This window comes from Callithrix jacchus, chromosome 6, assembly GCF_049354715.1.
Source record: "Callithrix jacchus isolate 240 chromosome 6, calJac240_pri, whole genome shotgun sequence".
Lineage (NCBI taxonomy): Eukaryota > Metazoa > Chordata > Mammalia > Primates > Cebidae > Callithrix > Callithrix jacchus.
The window spans coordinates 72,933,598-72,956,508 of NC_133507.1; the positions used below are offsets into that span (position 1 = coordinate 72,933,598).

The 22,911-nt window shown below is 36.3% G+C and overlaps 1 pseudogene across 1 annotated transcript in view; it reads left to right on the top strand.

Moving 5' to 3' along the window:
• LOC100385822 (U5 small nuclear ribonucleoprotein 200 kDa helicase pseudogene) overlaps nt 1-22,911 on the top strand; it is a 51,121-nt pseudogene that overhangs the window by 23,168 nt on the left and 5,042 nt on the right. The gene's annotated exons all lie outside the window — the stretch shown is intronic.

Below are 22,911 nucleotides of genomic sequence, written 5' to 3' on the forward strand. Positions count from 1 at the left end.
GTGCTCTTAGGAAAAAGAAGATGATACTACAAAATTGACTACAGATGGGTGCAGTGGCTCACACCTGTAATCCCAGCACTGTGGGAGGCCGAGGTGGGCAGATCATGAGGTCAAGAGATCGAGACCATCCCGGCCAATATGGTGACATCCCATCTCTATTAAAAATACAAAATTAGCTGGGCGTGGTGGCACATGCCTGTAGTCCCAGCTACTCGGGAGGCTGAGGCAGGAGAATCCTTTGGAGGATTCTCCAAGAACCCAGGAGGTGGAGGTTGCAGTGAGCCGAGATCACTCCGCTGCACTCCAGCATGGCAGCAGAGTGAGACTCCAACAATAACAAAAAGACTAGAAAAAGGAATCATATCTAGACATGAGGTTGAGTGGACATCTGTGAGGAAGTGGCTGAAGAATTAGTGAGAAATACTAAGTGAATGTGTGCGCATAGGCCTCTTTTGATAAACTGAGAGATGGTTCAGATAGAAAGCAAACAGTAAGATGGTAAATATAAACTCCAACAGATTACTAATTATACTAAGCATAACTAGGCTAAATAATAAAAAGATAGTTTATATAGCATATATAGTGTAATTATATACTCCTTGTATATGTAGTGTATAGGTAATATCTATAGTATATATAGTATAATTATATACTCCTATTTAGTAAAATTATGTACTCCTTGCAGTTGACAAACCTTAAATATAAGGACACAGGGAGGTTAAAAATAATAGTAGCCTTAAAGACAAAAAGCATAATTAGAAATAAATAGAAAATTTTAAAGTGATAAAAGGGCAATCACCAAGTAAGCTCAAACAGGTTTAAATTTGTATATTCCTAATAAACTTGAAAATAGGGCAAAGGTAACCAAATTAATAGTAGAAATAAACAAATGCAAATTCGTGAAGAAAAATTTTATCACATGTCTCCAAATAACAGATAGAACAAGAAAAAATATTTAGTAGAGATTTAGGAACTCCAAACATTTTTAACACATTTAACCTAATTGTGCAAATATAACTCTATACCCAATAATAAGAGAATATACATTTTTTCCCCTTTTTGAGACAGTCTCACTTCCAGGATGGAGTGCAGTGGTGTAGTCTTAGCTCACTGCAGCCTCTACCTCCAGGATTTGGTGATTCTCCTGCCTCTGCCTCCTGAGTAGCTGGATTTACTGCCACCATGTCTGGCTGATTTTTGTATTTTTAGTAGACAGGGTTTCACCATGTTGGTTAGGCTGTTCTTGAACTTCGGACCTCAAATCATCTGCCCGCCTTAACCTCCCAAAGTGCTGGGATTACAGATGTGAGTCACCGCACCCAGCCAACAGAACATACATTTATTTCAAGAGCACAGAAAACGTTTACTACAATTGACTATATACTGAAACATGAAGCAAGATTTCAATAAATTGCTAGAAAATGAGAAGCTGATTTTTATGCCAAGCAGAATTCCATATAGTTCTTCACTGATGGAATTTACTATCTAGAGTATAAATGAAGATTTTAATAGAGATTTCCTATGTGTGGTTAATAATCTGAGAACTCTACAACAGGAAATACCTGGTATATAAATGTGCATACAGTTTTTTGGTTTGTGAGCCACTGTTGTTCTGAAGAATGTAAGTTAGTCATACACGTCTTCCGGCTGTGTGAATAGTGAGATATAAAAGCTGAGTGATCTGAGAACTAAACAGACTCAATAAATCATTGATCACATAAAATTAGTGCTTGTCATTTAGAATCTAAACAATATCCTGAGTTAGAAAAGGTGTTCCAGGGAGCTGTATTTAATAGATTGGGGTCTCCTAGCTATCAATGTGATATTTGTTGTGACTCTATCTTGTCTTTTTTGCTAATTACTTATAAAGCTTGCTGCTGAGTGATAATCAAGTTTTGAGTAACTCTGATGATTTGGGCATTTGTGAGAAAGCAAAAATTAAACAAAATTCAATACAATAAGAAGTCAATACAGTTTTAAATAACACTTGGATAAAATCAGAAATTTTAATAGAATTTATATACATTAAATTCAGTGATAAAAATACGACATATTAAAACTTGTGGAATGCCGTTTAGAGAAACGGTAAAAACATTAAATCATACATTAGACAAGAAGGGAAATCAAAGTTCAGTGCTCTAAATACACATCTCCAGAGGAGAAAAAAATCAGCAAATAAAACCGTTAACAAGTAGATAAGAGGCAACTAAATACAGCCTTAAAAAGGAGGTAAGTGTAGAAGTTAATAAATTAGAAATAAAAAAATCTATTAGAGAAAACCAACAAAGTCAAAAGTTGACATTATGGATTGAATTGTGCCATGCAAATTATATATTTAAGTCCTAAATTCTGATCCTTTAGAATGTATTTATTTGCAAATAGGGTTGTTGAAGCTATAATTGCGTATCTTACTCCACTTGTGCTGTTATAACAGAATAGCAGAGACTGGGTAATTTATAAAGAGAAATTTGTTCCGTACAGTTCTGGAGGCTAGGTGCTGGCAGGTTCAGGTGTCTGGTGAGGACTGCTCTGCTATGCCTCATGTGGCAGAAGAGTGGAAAACAGGCTAACTAGCTAGCCTAAAGCTGTGTGAAACCTCTTTCACGAGGACTTTCATTCCGTGGATGAGGAAAGAGATCTCATGACTTATCCATGTCTTAAAGACCTCACTTCCTAATACTATAGGTTGAGTATCTCTTATACGAAAGAGGACAAGAAGGACAAGAAGTGTTTTGGTTATCAGATTGTTTTTCCAGATTTTAAAATATTTTCATTTACATGATGAGATATCTTGGGAATGGTACCTGAGTCTAAGCATGAAATTAATTTATGCTGTATATACACATTGTACACATAATCAGAAGGTAATTTTATGCAATATATTTAATAATTTTGTGCATGGAACAAAGTTTGACTGTATTTTCACTGTGAACCATTGCTTGGGTTCAGATGTGGAATTTTTTTTACCTGGAAGTTTTAGATTTTGGAACTTTTTAAAAATTATACTTTAAGTTCTGGGATACATGTGCAGAATGTGCAGGCTTGTTACATAGGTATACACATACCAGGGTGGTTCACTGCACCCATCAACCCATCATCTACATTAGGTATTCCTCCCAATGCTATCCCTACACCTTACCCCACCCCCCTACAGGCCCTGGTGTGTGATATTTCTCTCCATATATCCATGTGTTCTCATTGTTCAGCTCCCACTTATGAGTGGTAACATGTGGTATTTGGTTTTCTGTTCCTGTGTTAGTTTGCATAGAAAGAAGGTTTCCAGCTTTATCCATGTCCCTCCTAAGGACATGAATTCATTCTTTTTTATGGCTGCATAGTATTCCATGGTGTATATGTGCCACATTTTCTTCATCCAGACTAGCATCAATGGGCATTTGGGTTGGTTCCAAATCTTTGCTATTGTAAATAGCGCTGCAGTAAACATACATGTGCATGTGTCTTTATAGTAGAATAATTTATAATCCTTTGGGTATGTACCCAGTAATGATATTGCTGGGTCAAATGGTATTTTTTGAGCATTTGAAATTTTGTATTTTTGAACTTGGGATGCTCAACCTGTATCACTTTGGCAGTACCTGAATTTGGGAAGGAATTTACTTTCCCTTTTTTCCTCTTTCGACTTTTATTTTAGATTCAGAGCATCCATATGCAAGTTTGTTACCTGCGTATATTTCACAATACTGAAGTTTGGAGTACAGATGATTCTGTCACTCATGTACTCACTATAGAACCTAACAGTTCTTTAAACTTTGTCGCCCTCCCTACCTCCTTCTACTTGTCCCTAGTGTCTATTGTTCTCATCTTTGCGTCCTTGAGTGTCTAATGTTTAGCTCCCACTTATAAGTGAGAACATGCAGTATTTGTTTTTCTGTTTATGCATTAATTTGCTTAGGATATTGGCCTGTAGATGCATCTGGGTTGCTGCAAAGAACATGACCTCATATTTTTTATGGTTGCATAGTATCCCATGGTGCATATTTACCACAGTTTCTTTATCTAGTCCACCATTGATGGGCATCTAAGTTAATTTCATTTCTTTGATATTGTGAGCACTGCTACAATGAACTTATGCATGTATGTATTTTTATAGTAGAATGACTTATATGCCTTTGGTATATACCCAGTAATGGGATTGCTGGGTAGAATGGTAACTCCATTTTGAGTTCTTGGAGAAATTTCCATGTTGCTTTCCACTGATTGCATCAATTTATGTTCCTACCAACAGTATGTAAGCATTCCCTTTTCTCCACAGCCTTGTCAACATCTGTTGTTTTTTGACTGTTTTAATAGGCATTCTGACCAGTGTAAGATGGCCTTTTATTGTGATTTTAACTTGCATTTCTCTGATGATTAGTGAAGATCTTTAATTTTTTTATTTTTAATTTTTGTGGGTACATAATAGGTGTATATACTTAGCTACACAATAAAGTGTGATACAGGCATACAATGTATAATAATCACATCAGGGTAAGTGAGATATACATTACCTCAAACATTTACCCTTTGTGTTACAAATAATTTAATTATACTCTTTTAGTTATTTTAAAATGTATGATTAAATTATTATGACTATAGTCCCCCCATTGTGTTATCAATACTGTATATTATTTATTCTTTCTATTTTTTGTAACCATTAATCATCTACACTTCCAACCCACCCCTACTACCCTTCCCAGCCTCTGATAACCATCATTCTTTTCTCTCCATGAGTTCGATTGTTTTAATTTTTAGCTCCTACAAATAAGTGACAACATGTAAAGTTTATCTTTCTGTGGCTGCTTATTTCACATAATGGCCTCCAGTTCTATCCATGCTGCTGCAAATGACAGGATCTCATACATTTTTATCGTTGAATAGTACTCCATTGTGCATATGTATCACATTTTCTTTATCCATTCATCTGTTGATGGACACTTAAATTACTTCCAAATCTTGGCTATTGTGAATAATGCTGCAATAAACATGGAAGTGAAGTTATCTCTTTAATACACTAATTCCTTTCTTTTGGGTATATACCTAGGAGTGGGATTGCTGGATCATATGGTAGCTTTATTTTTAGTGTTTTGAGAAACCTCCAAAGTGTTCTCCATAGTAGTTGTACTAATTTACATTCCCATCACCACTGTACATGTGGTCCATTTTCTCCACATTCTCACCCGCATTTGTTACTGCCTGTCTTTTAGATAAGATTTATTTTAATTGGGGTGAGATGATATCTCATTGTAGTTTTGATTTCCCCTTCTCTAGAGATCAGTGATGTTGAGCATTTCTTCATATATCTGTTTGCCATTTGCATGTCTTCTTTTGAGAAATTTCTATTCAGGTATTTTGCCCATTTTAAAATCACATTATTAGATTTTTTTCCCATAGAGTATTTGAGCTCCTTATATATGCTAGTTATTAATCTCTTGTCACATGGGTACTTTTGTTTATATTAAAACAAATCTTCTAGATATTTAAAACAGCATCACAGAATATGATACACAATTTCAAGCAAATAAATTAAATGGAAGAACTAAAGAATGATGATTAAACATAGAGTAGTTGTTCTGTTATTTCTGGGTGACTGTGACAGGCCAGTGACATGCTTTAGTGATATTAGTAATGCCCAATTGTTTTTTAATCTGAGTGCTATCTATATAGGTGTGGTTATCTGTTGAAAATCTCTCAAGGTGAACATTCATTATTTTTACCATTTTTATACAAATTTATATTTTAATAAAAAGATTTACTTGAAAATGAAAAATATACACCATTCAAACACATTAGTTTTCTTCATTATTGAATTGCTGGACTTTCATTGTTGATATTAATTGTTTAAATTCAGGAGTATGTAATACTTTAGGAGTCAGTGATGTAAACTGAAATGTCAAAATAAACACCTATGAACCCATGGGTGTATAAAAGATGTCTGTGTAACAGGGAATTCTGTGAATTAACTTCCATGCAAAATACAATTTATATCAAAGGATTAGTGATTAAAGCATGCTAAAAAATTGGTGGGTGGTGCTGACAGCAGCCGAGTCATGGTCTAGGAATAATCATTCTTCTCAGATACCTGCAAGCCAGACACGTGCATCATTATCTCTTATATCATGAGATTTTCCTAATTAAAAACTTGGCATTAGAGAAGAGGATATAAATATTATTTCTATTCTTTTTTTCTTCAACATCAACCAAATAAATATTAAAGCCTATTTTTTATTTTTAAAATATCTGGTATTGAACATCCAATTTCATTGAAACATGTTGGCCAGAGATAATTGGTATAAAATTTTTGAAAATTGCCAAGCTAGTTCAGAATCTTTCTGTAAATGGACAAAACAGCAAGAAGTGAATAGTTATCCATGTCCTTGCTGTTCATAGAGCATATATACAGAGATGAGTGAGCATGGAGTAATGGTGATGGAACAATACAATGGGGAATAAATGGGCTCTGATCCCTCAATCCTTCTCTGGTAAATTGCAGAAGGAGAGAACAGGCCAGTAGATATTATTTAGGGAGGTATATTAGACCATTTTTACATTGCTGATAAAGACAACTTAAGACTTGGAAGAAAAAGAGGTTTAATGGACTCTCAGTTCCACATGGCTGGGAGGCCTCCCAGGCAGAAGGCAAGGAGGAGCAAGTCACATCTTACCTGGATGGTGGCAGGCAAAGAGGGAGAACTTATGCAGGAGAACTCCTCTTTATAAAACCACTAGATCTCATGAGACTTATTCACTATGACAAGAAGAGCATGGGAAAGACTTGCCCCCATGATTTAATTACCTCCCACCAGGTCCCTCCCACAACATGTGATTTTAGGTGACGACAGAGCCAAACATCATTCCAGTCCTGGCCCCTCCTAAATCTCATGTTCTCACTTTTCAAAACCAATCATGCCTTCCCAGCAGTCCCCCAGAGTCTTAACTCATTTCAGCATTAATTCAAAAGTTTATAGTCCAAAGTCTCATTCAAGACAAGACAAGTCCTTTCCACCTATGAGCCTGTAAAATTAAAAGCAAGTTAGCTACTTCCTAGATACAATGTGGGTATAGGCGTTGGGTAAATATAGCCATTCCAAATGGGGCAAATTGGCCAAAACAAAGGGGCTACAGGCCCCTTGTGTGCCCCAGCAGGCACTCTTTGTGAGGGCTCCAACCCCACATTTCCTTTCTATATTGCCCTAGCAGAGCTCCTCCACAAGAGCCCCACCACTGTACCAAACTTCTGCCTGGATATCCAGGCATTTCCATATATTTTCTGAAATCTAGGTGGAGGTTCCCAAACCCTAATTCATGACTTCTGTGCACTCACAGGCTCAACACCATGTGGAAGCTGCCAAGATTTGGGACTTGCAACCTCTGAAGCCACAGTTTAAGCTCTACATTGGCCCCTTTCAGTCACAGCTGGAATGGCTGGGGCACAGGACACGAAGTTCCTAGGCTGCACACAGAACAGAGACCCTGTGCCAGGCCCACAAAACCATTTTTTCCTTCTAGGCCTCTGGGCCTGTGATGGGAGGGACTTCTAGTAAGACCTCTGACATGCCCTGGAGACATTTTCCCCATTGTCGCATTGTCTTGGGATTAACATTCAGCTCCTTGTTACTTACGGAAATTTCTGCAGCCAGCTTGAATTTCTCCTCACAAAATAGAATTTTCTTTTCTATAACATTTTTAGGCTACAAAGTTACCAAATTTTATGCTCTGCTTCCCTTTTAAATCTTAATGCCTTTGACAGCACCCAAATCACCTCTTGAATGTTTTGCTGCTTAGAAATTTCTTCTGCCAGATACCCTAAATCATCTCTCTTAATTTCAAAGCTCCACAAATCTCCAGGGCAAGGGCAAAATGCTGCTAGTCTCATTGCTAAAACATAACAAGGGTCACTTTTGCTCTAGTTCCCAAAAAGTTCCTCATTTCCATCTGAGATCACCTCAACCCAGACTTTATTGTCCATATCACTATCAGCATTATGAGCAAAGCCATTCAACAAGTCTCTAGAAAATTCCAAACTTTCTCACATTTTCCTGTCTTCTTCTGAGAACTCCAAACTGTTCCAACCTCTGCCTGTTACCCAGTTCCAAAGTCACTTCCACATTTTGGGGTATCTTTTCAGCAGCACTCTACTCTACTGGTACCAATTTACTGTATTAGTCAGTTTTCAAATTGCTGATAAAGACATACCTGATACTGGGCAATTTACAAAAGAAAGAGGCTTAATGGACTGACAGATCCTCATGGCTGGGGAGGCCTCACAATCATAGCAGAAGGCAAGGAGAAGCAGGTTATGTCTTACATGGATGGCAGCAGGCAAGGAGAGAACTTGTGCAGAGAAATTCCTCTTTATAAAAAGATCAAATCTCATGAGTCTTATTTACTATCATGAAAACAGCATGGGAAAGACTTGCCCCCATGATTCAATTACCTCCCACTGGGTGCCTCCTACAAAATATGGGAATTTAAGTTGTGATTTGGGTGGGAATACAGCCAAACAAGATCAGGAGAGATTTGAGAAAAACCTGAATTTCTCTTCAGCTGAGGCATAGAAGAATAGAACAAAGAAACGGTAGAGTGTGTGAAAGATTTTATTTTAAAAAAATGTACTGAGAGTGGCAAGTCCAAATAAACAAGGGACTCTGTCCACATTGACCTTTCAGAAATCAAGAGAACTACCCAGCAGGAAGATGTGGGCAAGGTGGTAAAAAGCAGAAGAATGGCAAGCAAAACTTCAACTACCTTGTGTCTAGTTCAATAAAAGTTGTTACTGGAGGTAAGAAAAGCAACAAGTCAAAGTAATCTGAAAGCATATACTGGTAGAGTGAGAGGAGAACAATAAGTGAATAGAGTTTTTTTTATAGGAGTAGAACATAGCATAGTAGAAACACAATTGGTTGTGTGAATCTCACAATATTAATTGCAAAACTGGAACCATTTGCTTGTATGCCATTTGCCTTTATACTGCATTTGGCTTTTGGTTTCTAAATTTTATGAGAACAGAAACCTAATATTCATCTTAACATCTTTCAATACCTACCATGTAGGTAGGCATGCATATATTGGAGAGGCAGTAAATTGTAACAGAACATAGATTTTACCCTAAATGGTAACAGAACATAGATTAAAGCCTAATATCTGTGTGTGAATCCAAAATTTGTTGCTAGTTATGATGGTTAATTTCATGTGTCAGCTTGACTAAGCTAAGGGGTTCCTAGATAACTTCTAAAACATTATTTCTGGATGTGTCCGTGAGGGTGTTTCTGGAAAAGATGAGCCTTTGAGTTGGTAGTCTTGGGGGGAAAAAATCTTCCTCATCAATTTGGGTGGGCATCATCCAGTTACTGAGGGCCTGGAAAGAGCAAGAAGGCAAAGAGGAGCAAATTAACTTTCTGTGCTTGAGTTTGAATATCCATCTTTTTCTTGCTCTTGGGCATGGAACATTGGTGCTCTTAGTTCTTGAGCCATTGGACAATTGGCTTTCCTTGTTCTCAGGCATTCAGACTCAAACTAAATTACAGCACTTGCTTTTCTGGTTCGCCAAGTCACAGATGGCAGATTGTGGAACTCCTTGGCCTCCACAATCATGTAAGCCTATTTGCCAATTTTAATAACTCTCTCTCATCTTTCATGGAATTGCAGTTGCAATGCATTGGATTGCAATTTAAGGAAGGATTCTTTGTACTTTCTTTTAATCAATTTTTTTTTTTAGATGGAGTCTCGCTCTGTCACCCAGGCTGGAGTGCAGTGGTGCAATCTTGGCTCACTGCAACCTCTGCCTCTCAGGTTCAAGTGATTTTTCTTCCTCAACCTCCCAAGTAGCTGGGACTACAGGCACGCACCACCATGTCTGGATAATGTTTGTTTTCTTTGGTAGAGATGGGGTTTCACCCAGTTGGTCAGGCTGGTCTCTAACTTCTAACCTCAACTGATCTTTCCGTCTTGGCCCCAAAGTGCTGTAATCCCAAAGTGTTGGGATTACAGGCATAAGCCACTGCACCCAGCTTAATAATTTTTACTTTTAACCAATTATTTCTCTTTTCATAAGAATATGTACCCTTTTAAGATTTTTAATATGGAAACTTATCTTACATTTAAAAATTTTTCCTAGGTTGAACTTATTATACTGTCTTGAAATTCATTATATTTAAAATATGATCTTTACCATTACATGTTCAAATTTCTAGCAATTATCTCTCAATTTCTTTGAAATGTCGATATTCTTAAACTAAGCCCAGAGAATAAGTTAAAGATTAATTCTGACTACATAAAAATGCAACTTCTCAGTCTCATTGTTTTTAGTTTCTAATGTATCAGGAATCATTGGCTTGTTTGGGATGTTACGACGCTAACTCAATTATGAGAGCCATCCTATATCCAATTGTGTTTCTCTTTTTGTCACTGCACATTATATAGGGTAGACACAAAACAGTCCTGAGATGAGAAGGTCTTCAAAACAATCCTTCCTTTTGACAAAAAAACACTGGACTAATTCCAGCTACAATTAATTCAGTCCATGACTAGAAGAGACTAAAAGGAATAAAACACTCACAATCAACAATAACATCACTTGGCATTCATTGAAAAAACTGCCCCTATTAATTTACATAATCATATTATGACATTTTTGCAAATATGTTTCTGAGTTACAGTATAAGATGGAAAATTAAGATGAGTAAAAACAAGCAGTTTCAGGAAACAAAGAATTACTGATTACTTAACTCTGTGGCCTAATTAGTCCTCAGAAAAGACAGCTAAAAACAGAAAAAGAGAGGACATGTTCTCAAAGTTATGCTTGCCTTTTTCAGAGAAATGCCTTTATGTGCAGTTGATCTCTGTGTTGCCTCTGCTTGCACTATGACCTCAATTAGAGCAGCAATAACCCATGTTAGTCTAGCATCACACATCAGAGATTTTTCTGGTTGGTAGAACAAAATAAAAAAGAATAAAATAAAATAATTGGGATGGGTAAAGAAGTCTCAAGAATCTTCCTATATTACCTTAAAGGCATTTCACGTATTTAGACAGAAACAATTGAGGGAAATCTTGAGAGACCACAATGTTAGAAATACAGACATCATGAAACTAAACACTGTTGTGGGACACGAGGTATTTCAGCTTAGCAGAAGAAAATGTGGTAAGTTTTTGTTCAGTGTGCTCCAATACCCTACGTATCAGATTTTTCCTAGTAGTTGTCACCGTATTAATTTTATATATCTGGCATAGCAACATATTGTAAACTTAGAGGCATAACCCCCCCACCACCACCACACACAGATACACACACAAATCTGTTATTTTCCACATCTGAAGGGCGGAAGTCCAACACTGGTCTCATTGAGCTAAAACGTAGATATTGGCAGGCCTGCATTTCTTTCTGGAGGCTCTGGAGAGGAACTTGATTTCCTACCTCTCCAGTTTCTAGAGGCTACCCACATTCCTTATTCTGTGATCCTCTTCCTGAATTTTCACTGCCAGCGCTGCCACCCCTTTCTGACTCTTCTGTCGTCATATCTCTCTCTAATTCAGCTGGGAAGATTCTCCACCTTTAAGGAGCTGAGTTATTAGATTGGACTCAGTGATGTAATCCAGGATAGTCTCCCCATTTTAAGGCCTTTACCCTTACTCACATCTGAAAAGTTGATTTGCCATGCAGAGTACTGTAGTAACAGCTTTCTGGGATTACAGATTGGCCATCTTTGACTAAGTGATTATTCTGTCTATGATGGGTTGGGGGTGGGGGGCATCCGTTTATTTTTTCTCTTAATGTTCTCCCTCTGAAGTTGCTAAGGGGTGTGGAGTTTGGTTGGGGAGACTAGCTTTATTTGTGACCATGAACAAGACATGTCTGGAAATGTACACTTATTATATCCTTTTGGTGGATTTAATCTCTTTATTATTACTGAATATCCCTCTTTATCCTTGGTAATATCCTTTGCTCTGAAATCTACTTATTCTATCATTAATATACCCACTTCAATTTCCTTTTGATTAGTATTGTCATATTATTTCTTTTGTCATGTTTTTATTTTTAATTCATTTGTGTCATCATTTTTGAAGTGGATTTCATCTAGATAGCATAAAATGGAGTCTTGCTTTTTCATCCAGTACAAAAATTTCTGCCTTTTAATTAGAATATATACATTATTAATATGATTGGGTCAAACCTACCATCTTCCTCTTTGTTTTCCATTTGTTCTGTCTGTAATTTTAACTCAAAGAAGATTGAATAAGAAATCAACTACCTATATAATATCTGATAATTCATATGCTATGTTAGTATTTTTCTCTTTTTCTGCCTTCTTTTGGATTTGCTTTTTACAATTATATACTTTTGCCTCATTATCTATAGCTCTGTTTTATCTGAGAGTATATTCATAGCACAGTTGTTATTTTAGTGGTTGTTTTACGATTTCTAGCATACATCATTAACTTTATGAAAGTCTACCTTTAAGTAATTTTATATCACTTCACTTATAAAAACCTTACTATACTTCTATTTCTCCTCTACACCATTAGTATTAGAATCTCCAGCACATATGGTTTTAATTTTTGTTTAGTCGTAATCTTTTAAGGGATGTTAAATAATAAGAGAAATATTTAATATATTTATACACACATTTTTTCTTCTGTGTTCTTCATTCCTTTGCAAATCTACATATAAATCTGGTATTATTTTTCTTCATCTCTAAGGAAATTTTTTTAACATTTTTTATAATGCAGGTCCACTAATGATAAATGTTTCCAGCTTTCATGTGCCTTTATTTTATTTTTATTTGAAAAATATATATGCTGTGTATAGAATTCTAGATTGACAATTTTTTTGTTCACTTTAAGTAGCTGCTCCACAGTCTTTTTGCTTACATTCTTTCCAGTAAGAGTTTGCTGTCATTCTTACCTTTGTACCTGTATGTGGTACCTTTTCTTTTCTGACATCATTTGTGACAGTTTATTTAATACAGGTTTTAAAAATTTGTATTAGATATATAAATTGCTATAGTTGAAATGTCCTCTCCAAAACTCATGTTGCAATTTAATTGCCAATGTAACAATATTGGGAGGTGGGGCCTTTAAGAGGTGATTAAGTAATGAGGGCTTTCCCATCATGAATGATTTAATACATTATCTTGGGAGTAGTTAATTATTATGGATTATTATAGGAGTTTGGCCCCCTTTTTCTCTCTGACTCACATTGTCACTTCTGCCTTCCATCCGAATGCAATGGGATTGCTTTTGCCAGATGCCAGCACCATGCTCTTAGACTTCCCAGCCTCCAGAACTATGAGAAATACATTTCTTTTTAAATTAGTTACCCAGTCCATGGTATTCTGTAATGGCAGCATAAAGTAGACTAAGACAGAAAAATGGCACCAAGAAGTGGGGCTGTTGCTATAACAAATACCTAAAAATGTAGAAGCAGATTTAGAACTGGGTAGGAAGAATTTTGAGAAATTGGCTAGAAACAGCCTAAATTGCCATAAATGAAGTATTAAGGGAGGTTCCAGTGAGTGCACAGGAGAAGAAAAGGGCTGTAGAGGAAGTCTGGAACTTCTTCAGGATTACCTAAGTGGTTGTGAATGAAATGCTGGTAGAAATGTGGACAGTAAAGAATATTCTGATGAAGGCTCAGATAAAATGCCAACAAGGTATTGGAAACTAAAGTAAGGGCCATTCTTGTTATAAAGTCTCAAAGAACTGGGCTGAATTGTGTGTAAGCGCGAGGGCTTTGTGGGAGGTAGAATCTGAGAATAATAAACTAGGATATCTGATGGAAAAAATATCTAAGCAGCAAAGTATTTAGGCTGCTTTGAGATAAGAGCAGAAAGGAATGACAGAAAAACAGAATTTATAATCAATAGAGAAGCAAAATTGAAAGATTTGGAAAATGTACAGCCTTTCCATGTGACGAGTGAAAAAACATGTTTGGGAGAAAATATTAAGGGTGCGGCCAAGCAATCATTTACTAAAGACATTTATGGTAGAAGGGAGCGAGATCCTACTCATAAATGGAAGAAAGATCCCAAAGGCATTTAAAAGATCTTCAAGGCTACCCCTCTGATCACAGGCCTAGAGCTCTAAAAGGGCAGACTGGTTTCAAGGGATAGACCCTCTGTGGGCTCACTACCCTAAGCCACCGTGGGTCTCTGTTGTCTGCATTCCAGTGCAGTGACCCACAACTACCCTATCCATGGCTCAAGCAGGTTAGAAGACGTCTGTATCAGACTTTAATTATTTGTCTAAGGATGCTAAGAGGCTATAAAAATGGCTTGGATTGGGTGTCCTTACATCGCTGAGGTCAATAAAGGCCAACTGTTAAAACACCTGATTCTGGCAATTAGAGTATTATAAATTGGTGCCATATAGCTATCAGTAATGCAGCAGAAATTTAAAATGGAACTAGACACTCTCAAAATTGGTTTCAAAAGAAACTCTCTGTTATTTATTTTTTATTGAAATATACAGCAAAACATGTGTGCTCTTCTGTTTAAAAAATACTGTTGAAAAATTCCCCTTATAAAAGTAAGCAAAGTGACTTACATTGTTTTTATGTCTGCAACACTGTATCATCTCCAGTGATACATTTCTAAGTTTATGTCCTTCAAATAATTAGTACCCAAATATTTGGTGAGTTAAATAATTGCAGAAAACTACAAACAAATTTATAAAGGAAGCCCACAATGTTAAAACAAAAAACAGTCCATGCATTTAGGTTACGTCTTTAAAGGTATGTTTCTAAGCATTTACATATATTCGTATACATATCACTTGTAACTCTAATTAGTTATCTAATACAATACAACATATTACCCCCAAATTTATATGGGTTTCATGATAATAATCACATATTATCACTCATAATTTCTGTGAGTCAGGAATTTTGGGATGTCTTAATTGAGCAGTTCTGTCTCAGGATACTCATATGAGATTGCAGTTAAATATCAGCTGGGGCTGGAGTCATTTGACTACAGCTGCAGGATTTACATGCAAGGTGACTCACTCACATGGCAGGGAATGTGATGCTGGCTGTTGGAAGTAGGGCTTACTTTTCCTTTCAAAGGGCTGTTTGAATGCATCTGAATTTCCTCAACTAGTGATCCAAGACACTATCACAGAAGCTGTGATGTCTTTTACTACCTCACCTGAGAAGTCAGATAGTGTCATTTCTACACTGTTTAACTGGGCCCATAAGTCAACCATTATTTGATGTGGAAAGAGACCATACAAGGTATGGAATATTGGGAGATAGAGATTGAGCAGGCATCTTGGTAGCTGACTACTATGGTATAGTTTGTATAATATTTTCGCAAAGTTTCATGACCTAATGTTTTACATTTTATGTTATATCAAGAAGCTGTTCTTTGACAATAATAAATGGTTGTAAAATCTATAATTGAATGATAGAAACTTAAGTCATTTATAATTTTTCATGGTTCCAAACAAGGCAAAAATTAACATTTTTCTAATTTTCCATGATTTTTTTAGGATATGTTTCTAAAAGAAAATGTTATCAGATATGCAAATTGTAAGGCATTTGCTCCACATTACAAAATACACTTCAAGAAATTTACACTTCTAAAACTACATATGAAAGTGCCTTTTAAAACTATATTCTGCCTGTAATGGGTACTCTCAATTTATTTTTTGGTCTTTTCTAATTTTATTAGTGAACTAGAGAAGACTCTTGGATGTAAGTGACCTAAACCAATTCTACTTAACTTAAGCAGCAAATACTTTTATTGAAGTTGAGCTAGGTAATTCACAGAGTCACCATAAAAGATGAATAATCTATACTGTGCAGAAGCGAAGGAAAACAATGTATAATCAATATTTCACCTTAGTAATGACTCAACTAGGTTTTCAGCACTGGTTCTGTCATCTCTAAACTTTTCCATAAGGCACAAACCGCTTTGCTGCTATATTACACTGAACAGACATCCCAATGTCACTAAACTCTTACCTCTAGAGTAACCTACAAGGAAAAGTCTTTAACTTAACCGTTTTAAAATTTCATTTCCTAAAACTCACAGTTCTAGCTGGGAGCATCTGATGGGACATTCTTCTGTCCCATGCCTATACTACAGCATAGGAAAAAGAATATCTTTCCAATTTGTCTTTTGTTATGGGAGATAGGGCTTTTCCCCCACTTAGATTTTCTCCTAGAGTGTTCAAATGCTACAGCCAAAACAAAAATGACCACTAGAAAAGGAGAAATTGTCTATCCCATTTCTCTAAAAATGACAGGTTTTTAAAACTATAGTTGATATTTGTTCCCATGTTTTTCCCATTGCATTTACTCCAAAAATTATATTTTAAATCCTTTGACAATTTGACTATTTTCCCACTAGAACATTCAGCTGTTTTTCAATTGACACACTTACTTGTTTTCTTAATACTTTGTTTCTTGTTTTCTTAATACTTTTCTGTGGGTCAAAGTAAGCAATTTTCAGTTCCTAAAAATATAGTGTACTAGCTTACAAAGTGGGAAAAAGCTTTTGCAGTCCATCGACTGAAAAAGGTCTAATATCTAGAATTGACACGGAACTTAAACAAATTTACAAGAAAACAAGCAAACCCCATCGAAGAGTGGGCAAAAGATACAAACAGACACTTCTCCAAATAAGACATTTATGGGACCAAGAAATATATGTAAAAATGCTCAATATCACTGATCATTAGAGAAATGCAAATAAAAACCACAATATTTGCCGATTTTTGTATTCTTCACATCATAGCAACCAATATTTTAATTACACAGATGTTTTTCTAAGTTTCCAAACTCAGATAGCAAATCTCTTGCCTAGACTGATTTCTTTTCTACACCTTCAAATGAAATTGTATTATTTCAATTGAAGTATTATTTTTCTAAGTAAAAGTTAGTTTCCAAGTAAGCACTCAGCTTCTTTTGAAAGGAAAAACATTTCACAATCTTTTAAGCTGGTTTATAAACCTCATCTTGATACTTTATGCTTATAATTTTTCTTTCATAAAATCAATTTGAGTTGTCACCATTTTAAATAAAATGACTCAAAGAGAATATTTCCCTTAAATTAAAAATTGAAAGAAAAATTTACAGGGAAATATTTTAGTCATTATTTTTAGGTATTCAGGATACCTGATATTCATAGATGATACTGAAGACAAACACACAACCCGAGGAGATAAGTAGCTTAAAAATTCAGATTCACTCAAGTCCTTTTGCCAAAATCACATAACTTTATTTCCCCCCTAAATTGTTAGGGTAAAATTTTGCAAGTTAAGGGATATCTCTCTGTGTTATGATGTTAAGTATTCTGCATGTAATCAACAATCCTGTGTTTTCAGTCTTTTTGTTCTTTTCACTCACTGGAAAAGGTAGGAACTTCAGATGGGCTCTCTTGTAAGTAGGATGTTCTATTCTTTAGAAATTATTAAAGCTGAAAACACCAGTGACAAAGACAAGCAGGATTAGATGCTAATATTTCAGAGCAAGAGTATGGCAAGGGAAATGCGACAAGAGCTCAGCATGACTTGAAAATTCAACGTTCCTGACTAGTTTTGAGACAGATTTATAGAGAAATGTGCTTTTTGACCTTAAATAGCAAACCAGAGGTGATCCTAACTTTGGGTTTTATATTACTATTCCTATTTACTTAAGGTTAGCTTTCACTGTCTTAATAGAACAGTTCTGTTTAACTGGGTTATATCTTCTTGGTACTGGACATGACCAGGGGTTTGGTAGAAGTGTAATCATGTGACCACGGAAATGCTACTGCAACGTTATCTTCCCATTCTATCTGTACTGCTGTTCTCCAAAAGCATGTGAATGATGCAAAAAGTGACTAGTGCCACATGTGCAATGCTGGGCAAATGGTCAACTGTGAAGGTTTGATGTTGGACTTTTGATTCTAGCAGGGCAAAAATTTTCAAGGCTGTGGATGATAATTAAGCAAGATTACAAAAGAGTATTAAGTTGCTGCAAAAGTAATTGCAGTTTTTGCCATAACTTTCCATGGCAAAAACCATAACTACTTTTGTACCAACCTAATAGTTGTTGAAACTAAGGTTGTAATAAAAGGCAACAAAGAAAGTAAGAAGATATCAGCAATTTTATTTTATTTTAGCAATGTTCATTATTTGCATCTATTTCTCTGGGCTAGAGAGAAATAAATTTAAAAACATGAAAAGTTTAGTTTAGTTGAACTGCATTCACTCATTAGAAAACAACAATAAAAGTAGTATTTAAGTTCTATAATATATTCTATGAACACAAAGAAGTAACAATGATATTATAGATCTGATTGTCTTTTTTTAACATGAGGCAGAGTCTCACTGTGTCACCCAAGCAGGAGTGCAGTGGTGCCGTATCAGGATAGGCGGGGAACAAACCTCTGGAACATTGAACTGAGAAAGGAAGTGGCTTTTTATTCAGCCAGGAGTTGTGGGAGGTTAATGCCTTGACCACCGAGGTCTTCAAGAAGCAGCTTCTTTACCTTTTTAAGGGCTTACAACTTTAAAGTGGTAGCCAAGGTGAAACTGTGTTATTGCCCTTTGGCCAGGACAGCTGACCTCACAGTCTTTGGCTTTCATTGATTTGCTAATTTATATGCAGTGGGTGTGGGAATAGGCAGGGAAAGGCTTATAGAGACAAGACAAGGGCAGTAAATTATTAGTTGGCAGAGGTATTTCCAGGAGGGGGTCTGGGTCATGTAAATGTGGAGGACATGACCCAGTGCCGGACTCTGGCCAGTAGGGATAATATTCTTTGCAACACTTCAAAGTTTATAGATAGCATAGACTCTGAGAACTGAAAAGGGAGTTATTTTCCCAGTCCTTGGGCCTCATTATTCCCTGGTCAGTGGTGTCAGCAAATCACTTGAACACAGATTCCAGTTCTTTGGTATTTTATCTCTCATTACCCTCCTTCTCATCCAAAGGGAGAGGTGGAGGCCTGAGCGGAGGGATATGGGGAAGAGGTCTCCCCTCTTGTTGCAGTCTCAGCTCACTACAGCCTCCACCTTCCGGGCTCATGCCTCAGCCTCCAAGTAGCTGGCATTATAGGTGCCTGCCACCACACCTGGATAATTTTTGTATTTTTAGTAGAAACGGTGTTTCACCATGTTGGCCAGGCTGGTCTCAAACTCCTGACCTCAGCTGATTCACTCACCTCAGCTTCCCAAAGTGCAGGGATTACAGGCATGAGCCACTGTACCCGGCCTGGTTGTCTGTTTTTTAATAAGGCTCCTGGTTGGCCCATTCTATGAGAAAGTCTGATATGATTTGAAGGTCTTTTAGGTTTCTTAGTGTTTTCCTTTAATAAATTACATATATGTGCATAAAATTATGCATTTCTCAAAGGTAAGAATACTATTCTTGTAACACACTATGCATAGTGCCTAGACCAACTTCACGGTAGGATAGAAAAGACATGCTCTATAGCTTAAAAGAGTCAGCTAGATAAGAGACATATGTAAGAAAGCTAGAGGTTTCCAATAGTTGGGATTGACCTAGAGGATGGCCATCACAGGAAATGTTAACATTTTAATAGGACAATGCTCCTAAAACCTTGACCATTTCAGTTATAATTTAGTGTTTTGCCATACTCCATACTGTCTACATAAGCACTTACTTAATATTTTTCTTTGATCAATTTAATCACGTTATTTATATACCTTCAAAGTAGTATAACCAGTGTCACTTGCCGTGACTCAAAGTAAACATGAAAATAAACACAATAGAAAGCAACATGATTAATTTGAAAATAAAATATAAAATAGAGCCTGCAATCCCAGCACTTTGGGAGGACGAGGTGGGTGGATCACGAGGTAAAGAGATCGAGACCATCCTGGTTAACATGGTGAAACCCCGTCTCTACTAAAAATACAGAAAAAATTAGCTGGGCATGGTGGTGCATGCCTGTAATCCCAGCTACTCCGGAGGCTGAGGCAGGAGAATTGCCTGAACCCAGGAGGCCGAGATTGTGGTGAGCCGAGATCTCGCCATTGCACTCCAGCCTGGGTAACAACAGCGAAACTCCATCTCAAATATATATATATATATGTATATACGTATATACATATCATCTAGTCAAGTAATCTAGTCAAGTAATACTTTATCCTATGATCAATAACTTCATTATTTTTAGTGACATCTTTAGTTGAGAAGATAATTATATTCATTATTAATTCTATTATATATACGTATAATTCTATTATATATATAATATATATAATAGAATTAATAATGAATATAATTATCTTCTCAACTAAAGATGTTTGTCACTAAAAATAATGAAGTTATTGATCATATCATAGAATAAAATATTACTTGACTAGATGACACTTAAGAAGAACCTGGGTTCCATATTAGGAAAATGATTGCATAATTTTGTTTGAGGTTAATCAGTGATGAAAATTCCATCTCTGAGTATTTTCCCAGGTCATTAAACTATTTTAACAATTTGCACAGTAGTTCATCCTATGCACATACCGTCATTATTTCATTCCAACTCTACAATTGGACATTTTGTTTACATAGAAGTTTTCATCATCATAAACAATTATTTGAAGGCCAAGAAAAGAAAAAGAAAATTTCATCTCATACATGTGTCTCCTGAGAATAAGCAAAATATTTTATTTACCTTCTCTAACAGGTTTAGGAACTAAGAACCGATTTTCTAACCATATTGATTTGTGATTATTTTTTAGTACAACTGTATTCCAAGAAATCTTATGAAGAAATTCCCTAAACCTGAATTCTGTCTGAATTCTTCTGAATCTGTCCTATTCATGAACTTTTGCAAACAAGCATGTGTTATTCATTTATTTTTATCATTTGGCTTGGGAAAATATGCATGACATCTTTTTCTAATATTTAAATACATCCTCATAATATACATTCTATTTCTAACTTTGAAGTCAACATTGATTTGTCTGTCTCTCTGTCTGGCTGTCCGGCTGTCTCTCAACCCTATTCCACTTACGGTACACACCAAAATCCTTACAATGGTCTACAAAGCCCCATAGAATCTTATTTATTTGTCCCTCTCTCCTTTCCCCCATTCTCAATTAAAAGTTCCTGAAAACCAGGCAATTGAGTGTTTATCACCTGAGCTGGGTGGTTAAACTGCTTTATCACCTGAGCCTAAACCTGTTTTTGCTATGTGTATGTGTACAATAAATATTGATTGAATGTATGAGTACATTTTTAGTGAGCTCTTATATGAATTCCCACCAAGATTGCACAATCAAGAGAATCCAACACCTTATAGTTCTAGTGTTACTATCATTTCATTCACGTGGTTCATATGCTCTCTAACAGAACACTACTGTAAGCATCATGCCTTGTAAGAATACATTTTTGTCATTCAAATAGACATGTCGATGTGCAAGATATATTCTCATTTTAGTCCTAAATGGATGTGTGATTTTTCAGGTTAGAAGTTTTATTTGGAAAAACCCTGAAGTCGTCTCACACTGCATATAGTTGAATGATGACTTAACAACAACATAAAAGCTTATATTCACTTTCTTTTACTTTTAATTTCTATTATACTTTAAGTTCTGGGATACATGTGCAGAATGTGCAGGTTTGTTACATAGATACACACATGCCATGGTAGTTTGCTGCACCCATCAACCTGACATCTACATTAGGTATTTCTCCCAATGCTGCCCCTCCCCCAGCCCCCACCTCCCAACAGGCCCCAGTGTGTGATGTTCTCCTCCCTGTGTCCATGTGTTCTCATTGTTCAACTCACTTTCTACTCTTTATGAAACTGAGGAAAAAAGTTGAGAACACAGTTACTTGAACCTAAAGAAAACAACAAATGGAACCCTTTTACCAGCTACTTCTAAATCTTGAAGCACATCAGATTTTGCTGTAACTAAACAAGTAGGTTTTCTTTTCTCGATTTAGAGGTATGCCTAAAGAGTATGGAAATAAATGGTGACCTTCAAGAAACTAGCAGTTGGAGTCATCTGCGTGATTAATACTATTTCTGAACCGTTAATAAAGGAGGGTTTGTGGTATTGATAACTGCTGGGTCTGTGTGAATAGCATTATCATGATGCTGTCTACTTTATCAACTCAAAGCAATACTATGTATGAAACAATGTCAGTTGGATTTTTTGTAATACATTGAAATACATTCATAGGCAAGGTGCCGTGGCTCACACCTGTGATCCCAGCACTTTGGGAGGCCAAGGCGGGCGAATCACCTGAGGTTAGGAGTTCAAGACCAGCTGGGCCAACACAAAAAAACCCCATCTCTACTAAAACATACAAAAAATAGCCAGGTATGGTGGCACACACCTGTAATCTCAGCTACTCTGGCGACTGAGGCAGGGAGAATCACTTGAACCCGGGAGGAAGAGGTTGCAGTGAGCAGAGACTGCACCACTGCACTCCAGCCTGGGCAAGAGTGAGACTCCATCTCAAAAATAAAAATAAATAATTAAAAAATAAATAAAATATATGTATAACAATTAAAACTTTAAAATCCCTTTATCACCTAAAGTTGCCCAAATTGCCCCCAGTTCCAATTTTGTCATGTCTAGGACACTAAACCCTAGACACTAAGCACTAGACACTAGACAGGTACTAGGTGCAGGACACTAGACAATATGCACCAGACACTAAACAGGCACTGGGCACTAGGTACGGGACACTAGACACTAGACACTAGACAGACACTAGACAGGCACTGGGCACTAGGTACGGGACACTAGACACTAGACAGGCACTAGGCACTAGGTACAAGACACTAGACACTAGACAGGCACTAGGCACAAGGTACAAGACACTAGACACTAGGCACTAGACACTAGACACTGTCTAAGGCAGCCCTATTCAACAGAAATATAAGCCACTAATGTGAACCACATATGCAATATTAAACATGTATTTATAACATATATAAATATTAACATA